General features: G+C 48.8%; 1 long non-coding RNA gene across 1 annotated transcript; it reads right to left on the bottom strand.

Moving 5' to 3' along the window:
* Nucleotides 1-1,734: 1,734 nt before the first annotated feature.
* Nucleotides 1,735-7,778, bottom strand: LOC138804042 (uncharacterized). The gene is made up of 4 exons (XR_011365138.1): nucleotides 7,710-7,778; nucleotides 7,111-7,203; nucleotides 5,927-6,032; nucleotides 1,735-1,821 (listed from the first exon to the last, which is right to left on the bottom strand). It is a non-coding gene; the product is annotated as an uncharacterized lncRNA (long non-coding RNA).
* Nucleotides 7,779-8,278: the final 500 nt, after the last annotated feature.

The raw sequence follows: 8,278 nt of genomic DNA, 5'->3' as shown, positions 1-8,278 counted from the left end.
AAAAAGTGAGCCTGGTGAAACACATTCTTCTCCTACTCATAGGAGGGCCAAGGATAGAGGTCAGAGGTAGGGTAGAGGACAGTTGCTGGTAGCTCACCCCTGTAATCTTAGCTAATCAGGAGGCTAAGATCTGAGGATCACAATTCCAAGCAGGAAAGTCTATATGAGACACTTTTCTCCAAATAAACACCCAAAAAGACAGAAGTAGAGCTGTGGTTCAAGTAATAGAGTGCTAGCCTTGAGCACAAAACCTCAGGGATAGCATCCAGGCCATGAATTCAAACCCCAGGACTGGCACAAACACACAAATACACAAACACACAAACACACATACACACACACCAAGCTAGAGCATTTGTCAGTCAGCCTGCACAAGTTCCATCTCTAGCAACTCAATATTAAAAAAAAAGAGGGAGAAAGAAAGACTTGCTCCTGGAGGTGATATAACCAGTGCCAAAATTCCACAGGAGTTCTAAGATGTGGAACAGGATAGAGAACCTCAGGCAGAAGGTACAACACTGCACAAAGTTTCCTGAGGTGTGGTGTAGAAAAGGTGGTGTGGGTGGAATGAAGGTTCTGTGGCTTCAGACAAGTCCGGCAGGATATTCAAGGCTGCATAAAGGTTTGTACTTGAGTCACAGGGAGGGCAGAGGGTGGAGGTCCCAGAATGGGGCCCAGAGGGAAGATTAGCTTGACTTTTCACCATGGACCCCAAGTATTTCCTGTGGCTGGAAGCCTATTTTTCACAGCTCCTGACTCTCAGGCCTCCTTTACATGGAGGACTCAGGGCAAATGCAGGGAAGAACACTTGCTTAAGAAAAGCTTCTAGCCCAATGCCACTGGTGGCTCAACCCCTGTAAACCCTAGCTGCTAAAAAGACTGAGATCAGAAGTTGTGGGTCAAAGCCAGCTCAGGAGAGGAAAGTTAGTGAGACTCTTCTTGCCAGTGAACTACCAAAAGCCAGAAATGGAGGTGTGGCTCAAGTGGTAGAGTGCCAGGCTTGAGACAAAAATTAAAGAGACCAGAGCTTAGACCCTAAGTTCAAGCCCCAGTACTGGCACATAAAAAATAAAGAAAAGATTTCAGGAGTTCCTAGTTCACTGTGGTGAAAGTCCAATCCAGTTGAGTGCTGGTGGCTCATGCCTATCCTCCTAGCTCTTCAGGAGACTGAGATCTGAGGATTATGGTTGAAAGCCAGCCCAGGCAAGAAAGGCCGGGAGACTCTGATCTCCAGTGAACTACAAGAAAACTGGAAGTGGTACTGTGGCTCAAGTGGTAAGCTGAAGAGCTGAAGGGACGGTGCCCAGGCCCACAAGTCAAGCCCTATGACCAACACCGGGCCTGCTTGAACCTTACTCTGTAGCTCTAGGCAGAGTAATTTCCAGTGGGCCCCTTAGTGTCTCCCAATATCTAGATGTCCTCCAAGTCTTGAAAGCAGCCTCTTTGGGAGCCTTTGCCTACAGAGTAGGCCAGAGTTTCAGAGAAGGGTCTAGCCTTGGGGCACGGAGGACATCGGCCAGAATGACATCAGAGTGGCATCTGTCATGGGTGCAGTGTGGATTTGAGCAGTAAATCAGCATTTCAGACCATGTTTCTGGGCCAGGAGGGGCAAGAGCTGCAAGATGGCACAGCAGGTATTGCCTACTCACCGGGGCAAATTTGACAGGCACACCTTGAGTGGGTGTTGAGTTGGGCTCATGAAAGATTCGTAGGATCAGGAATCCACAGCTGGCTGGCTGCTGCTGGTAGCAGTGGCTATCCCAGGAGTCCCAGGGCTCAGAGCACTGCTTTCCTCACCAATGTTCAGTGGCAGATGAAGGTCTGCATTCATGCACGGAGTATAAACGAGCATCCATCGTGTTATTCCCTTGGTCCTGTACCCTATGCATGGATGGAGGCGCAGGTTCCATGGAACTTACTGCCATGGCCCAGACCCCTCAGCCCAAGAAGGAGTTGGGGAGAAATAACTTACGTGTCGAGAGTTCACTATGAATGTGCCTCTAGACTGCCCCCAGTTCTAGCTCAGCTGATCATTACCACCTTCCTGTGTGTGTGTGTGTGTGTGTGTGTGTGTGTGTGTGTGTGTGTGTGTGTGTGTGTTCACACGCACATCTTGGTACTAGGGCTTGAACTCAGGACCCGGGCCCTGTCCCTCACTTTTTTCATTCAAGGCTAGCAACTCTACCACTTGAGCCACAGCTTTTCTTCCAACTTTCAGGTGGTTATTGGAAGAGGAGTCTCACACACTTTAGAAAAGTGAGCTGGTGATAAGAAATATACTCATTATCTTGCCCATGGAATTGTAACCCCTCTGTACAGTATTTTCACAATAAAAAAAAAAGATCCTACTGATACAAAAAAAAAAAAAAAAAAAAAAAAAAACAAGAAAAGTGAGCTGGGATGCCTCTTAATGCCAATCCTTAGATCTCAGCCTCCTAAGGAGCTAAGAATATGAGAGCATGAGCTATTAACATCTGGCCACACTTTCCTTCTTGGCTAAGACAGTGTACCACTCTCCCAGCTTAGCACAATGTACAGCTAACCTTCCTTCTCCTCCTTCTACTCCTCCAGGCTTCAGAGGAAACGTACCCTGCCCTGAAGACATAGAAATAGGATGCTTGACAGGTTTGAGCTTTATGTTCTCCACACAGTCAAGGGCTGCTGGGAGCTGATGTAGAGATCAGAGATCTAGGCCAGGGCAAGTAGACAGCTGTTAGAACAAAAGACAGTATGAAGAGACATCCTTGCAGCTGGATGCCAGTGGCTCATGCCTATAATCCTAGCTACTCAAGGCTGACACATGAGGATCAAGCAAGATTCAAAGCTAGCCTGGGCAGACTCTTGTCTCCAATGAATCACCAAAAAGCAGAGGTACTGTAGTTCAAGTGGTAGAGCACCAACCTTGTGCAAACAAGCTAAAGGATACCACCTAGGCTCTGTGTTCAAGCTCTAGTAAACACACACACACACACACACACACACACACACACACACACACACACACACACACACACACACACACACACTAACAACCCTACCAGGTGCCGGTTGACTCATACCAGCAATCCTAACTACTTACGAGGCTGAGCTGTTAATATGGCAGCTTGAAGCCAGCCCAGGCTGAAAAGATTGTGAAAATCTTATCTCCACTAAACTACTAAAAAAGATGAAATGTGAGCTGTGGTTCAAGTGGTAACATGTTAGATTTCAGCAAAGGAAGCTCAGTGCCTAGGCCCTGAGTTCCAGCTGTAAGAGTTTTTTTTAAGACACCTTTTGTCCCCCTCCTTCCCTCAGGCCATAAATCCAGATGTTGGTCATCCTAGATCTCACTTCCACTCCTGCCACTTCCACAGCACCACAAGTGGCCAGTTTCTGGCCAGCTCTGGGTTAAGAAGTGAATGTACACAAGGGGGGCATACCCAGGTCAAGGCTAATGCCCCAGAACATTGAGGTATTGGCCATACCAGTCTCTCCTCCCCCAATTCCCTGGCCCTTGAATCTAAAGTCTGTGCCTCTGTATTCTGGGCATCCAGAATTCTCTAGAAGGATTGGAGAGCCCAGCTGGGGCTGGAAGATAGACTTGCCTGCGATAAAGTATGTTGACATTTCCTAGACAACAATAGATATTTCCAAGCCACCTTGGCCTCACCTCCAATGTAGCCTGGAATCCTCCTTGCTTGGGTGGCCTTCAGTCCGCTATCAAGCTGGAGTTGGCCAGAGCCACCGGCAACCCCCTTCCCCCACTCACTGCCAGCCTGCTGAGAGGGACATGCAGCCAGAGGTCTAGCTGAGGAAAAGGGAAGGACATCCCATGTCTGAGTTCCCCACCCACAGACAGGCAAGGCTTTATTGCAGCTGGACCAGTTGACCCAGAATCCCCTGCAGGAGGCCAAAGATTTGGACAGCTGGACTTGGGCCCCAAAGAAAAGCTTGAACTCAGGTCTCTGGCAATTTAGGACTCATTGTAGACCCTGATAGGAGGATAAAGACAAAGTTGGTGTGGAGGGGGCACCATCCAAGGTCAGAAAGAGGCAGAAAGGCACCCAGGAAGGGGACAGAGAAAGATGAGGAAAACAAACACACACACACACATACACTCACACACAAATATGGCACAGGTGTCTCACACCTGTCATCCTAGCTACTCAGGAGGCTGAGGTCAAAGCCAGTCAGCACAGAAATATCTGAGAGACTCTTATCTCCAATAAACCACCAAATAGCCAGAAATGGAGCTGCAGCTCAAGTGTTAGAGCACTACCTTTGAGCACAGAAGCATAGGAACTTCACCTAGACCCTGAGTTCAAGGCCCAGGTCTTCTACATCCAAACACACAGACACAGACCCACACAGACAAAAGACACACGAACACACAGATACACCCAGTGGTAGCCCAAAGCCTCAGCAGTCCCTGAGCACCGTGAATATTCCACCCCAGAGATGATAGCACTACCATCATCAGACCAACTGTAGACAAAACTCAGAGCCTCTCACATGTCTGGAATGGTTCACAACACATCATGGCATTTCTACTGTACACATTGTTATGCAGAAAATTCAGCTACCTTTTGTTTGGTTGTAGGTTATAGGGTTTGAACTTTGGGCCTGCCAGCAGGGTCTCAGCTTTTCAGATGAAGGTGTGCGCTCTACTACTGGAGCCACAGGCACCACATCCTATTTTCTGGTGGTTCATAGAGGATAAAGTCTCATAGACATTCCTGCCCAAGCTGGCTTTGATCCGTGATCCTCAGATCTCAGCCTCCTGAGTAGCTTGGATGACAGTTGTGAGCCACTGCCAGCGCCCGGCTACACCCAACTTCTTTTTTTTCTTCAGATCTTTTCTTTCTTTCTTTTTTTATTGTGAAAATACTATAAAGACAATGTTCAAGAGGAAGTGTACTCATTACCTCACTCATGTACCTGTAACCCTTTGTATAGTATCCTTACAATAAAAACAAAGAAAATACTATAAAGAGGGGTTACAATTACATGGGCAAGATAAGGAGTACATTTCTTATCAAACATTGTAGCCTCCTCTGCAGCCACCTTCTTATACCAAGGGAAAACCCAACTCATCAAGACACAAACCAAATGTAACCCTACACTTCAGACTTGGTCACCAGCATCCAAAACCTTCTTCCATGGATGGAGAGCATATAATTGACACTACCATCCCACCCCTGCTCCCATTCACCCACTCCCTGCCTGCCACAGGCCACGACCTCTGGAGTTCTTGGTAAGGCACCACCCACCCTGTGTTGGCTTCACACTGGGGTAAACCTGGGGAGTTATTAGAAATGTCTGTACTGTGAGGCCAGCATCTGGTCTCACAACCTCAACCACCCCAATACTTCACTATCTCTTGCAAGCAAGGAAGGGGTATCTTTCTTTCTTGTTTGGTTTTTTGTTTTTGTTTTTGTTTTTGTTTTTGTTTTTTGGTTGAGAGCCTTGAACTCAGGGCTTGGGTACTGTCCCTGATGTCTAATTTTCTTCAAGGCCATTGTTCTGCCACTTGAGCCACAGTGCCACTTCTGGTTGGAGATTGGAGATGAGGCTCTGGAGGGACTTTCGTGCCAGGGCTGGGAAATGAGATCCACTGCATCTCAGACTCCTGAGTGGCCAGGATGACAGGTGTGGGATGAAAGGTATGAGCCAGCGGCTCATGGCTCAAGGTGTCTAGTCCTTCAGAATTTCCACCTACTCCTCCTCTAGAAGATACCTCCTAGACACCCCTCTACCTCCTTCAGAGACAGCAAAGGGAGGCTAGAATTTGGGTGGGGCCATGGGGATTAAAGAGCCCACTCCACATCACTAATCCCCTCTAAGCTCCCATCTGCCTCCTCCTGATTGCCTGGTCTTCCAGGGCAGATCAGACCCACAAGAAGTTCTGGGGCCTGCCCTATGTCCCCCTGCCCCACCAAACCAATACCTGAGGACTTCCGGGGCCAACTGCTCCATGTCCTGGTGGAAGACCTTGGGAGGCTTGCTGAAAACTGGGTACAGGGGTGCACAGGGCAGGAGTGTCCAGCTCTCCTCTGTCAAAGGAAACACAGAGCACGGATGGATCTACTAAGAGCTTCAGGGCATAGCCATCCACCTGTCACCAAGGTCCCTGGGAGAACTGCTTTATGGTGACAGCCCTGGGGCCTGACCACAGGGCCCCGGTACTGTGCCTGACTTTCTTTGTCTCCAGAGGAGTGCTCTTTCACCTGAGCCACAGTGCCACTTCCAGCTTTTACTGTGTATGCAGGACTTAGGAATCGAACCCATGCTTTCCTGTGTGCTAGGCGAGCCCTCTACCTCTATGATGCAATGCCACCCCTGGATAGCTGTTCTTCTGTGACCCCTCAGGCCTGTCTTGGGACAGTCTCGAACATCTATACCAAGTCTCTCACCAGCAGCCCTGGCTGGAAATGAACATGCTCTGCTATGTTGTCTCCAAGAAGCCCTTTCTGATCACCTTGGCATAGCTGGAGACTCTCCACTCTGCAGCCTGCCAGACTTGTTAAGCTCTGCCTTCCAGCCAGTGTGGGTTGAGAGTGCACAAAGAGGAAGTCCTGGATTCCACCACAGGATTTCTGAAAGCCCTGATACACCACCCAGGGGCAGGTGTTGTATCACACTCAGTGAGAGGGGGAGCGAGGCCTGGGCAATCTGTGGGCAACTAGACAGGACCATTTCTTTGTGTGAGCTTGAACTGAGGATCTGGGAACTGTCTCTCTGAGTTTTATTGCTCAAGGCTGGTGCTCTACCACTTGAGCGAAAGCTCCACTTCTGGTTTTTTGGTGGTTCCTGGAGAGTAGATTTTCATGGGCTTTCCAGCTTATGGCTTGCTTCAAACTGTGATGCTCAGATCTCAGCCTCCCAAGTAGCCAGGATAACAGGCCTGAGCCTGAACCCCAGGTGACCGGCACCAAAAGCTTTTTGGTTTTTGTTGGCTCACATTCATATCCTATCAACTAGCAAGCCCAAGTTAAAATAATCAGTTACAGGGGATCAAATTCCTCTCCTGGGTCAGTTAATCCAAGGAGATAAAGTGTCTTTGGAAAAGGCTAGTCTGAGTTGCCTTACGGATGTTTGTGTGTTTGTGTGTATGAGTGTTGGGGTCCTTACCCTCATCTCTGTGGGGCCTCATCCTCCCAGCAGGGAGTGCATCCAGGATCTACATCCAAGGCTATGATCTGAATTCTGTCCTGCAACCTAAGCCTGGACAGATAAAGGAGAGAAGGAGAGGGTTGGGAGAACATCAAAGGTATCCCCTTTCCTTTGGCTGAATGTACCAGCCAGAAAACTGAATACATCTTTCTTGGTAGTCAGCTAAAAGGTGTACACTATTCATTTATTTTATGATTGTGTTAGTCCTAGGGCTTGGATTCAGGGCCTGGGTGTTATCCCTTAGCTTCTTTTGTTAAGGCTGAGGCTCTACCAGTTGGGCCACAGCACCACATCTGGCTTATTTGTGTGTGGGTTTGGGGAGGGAGGTGGTTTATGGGAGATAAGAATCTCCTGGAATTTCCTTCCGGGGCTGCTCTGAGTCACAACCATCAGACCTCAGCCTCCCGAAGAGCCAGGATGATGGGTGGGAGCCATGAGCTCCTGACCGCCACCATCCATTTATAATCCCTTAGGCCCAGGGCCGGGCCACCCATACTAAACCTCCTTGCTGGAAGTAGGAAACAGACATGAGTGGGTTTGATACTTCAACAACCTACCAATCTTTGAGCATTGTTCTGGGTCAGTCTGATGGAGGCTTTGTCCTTATCCACAGCAATGACTTGGCTCTGTCACAAGAACAAATGTACAATGGGAGGTGTCAGGTCTTGGGTCTTTCCTCTGAACCCCGCCACTCTAACCGAAAGGAAACTCTCCAGCAAAGGGTATTACACATGGAGTGTTTTTATTGTCTTATATCCAGGGTCTTGTCAGATAGGTGGGGGTATAGGTCAGAGTCCCTGGATTGTGCTGGGCAGGGGACAAGATGACACCTTCTCATCCACTTTCCTTCAACGGTGTAGCAGAGTGATGTGGGGAAGGACTAATGGGATGGACAATGAATAACCATCACTGTCTAGCCAGGGCACAGAGGGGCTTACCTCATGGGGCTGGTTCAACAGGCTGAGCAAAACAGCTCTTGACCCACAGCCCACCTCCAGAATGAGAGGGCCACCTTGGGTTCCAGCCACATGGGGATGCTGGGACACCTCCTCCAGCACTCATTCAACCAATTCCTGAGAGAGACAAAGAGAGAGGGAAAGAGAGAGAGAGAGAGAGAGAGAGAGAG

This window comes from Dipodomys merriami, unplaced genomic scaffold (genome assembly GCF_024711535.1).
Source record: "Dipodomys merriami isolate MVZ:Mamm:240054 unplaced genomic scaffold, mDipMer1.0.p SCAF_353, whole genome shotgun sequence".
NCBI lineage: Eukaryota > Metazoa > Chordata > Mammalia > Rodentia > Heteromyidae > Dipodomys > Dipodomys merriami.
The sequence above is the reverse complement of the archived record's forward strand: the minus strand, read 5'-3'. Positions and strand labels throughout refer to the sequence as shown.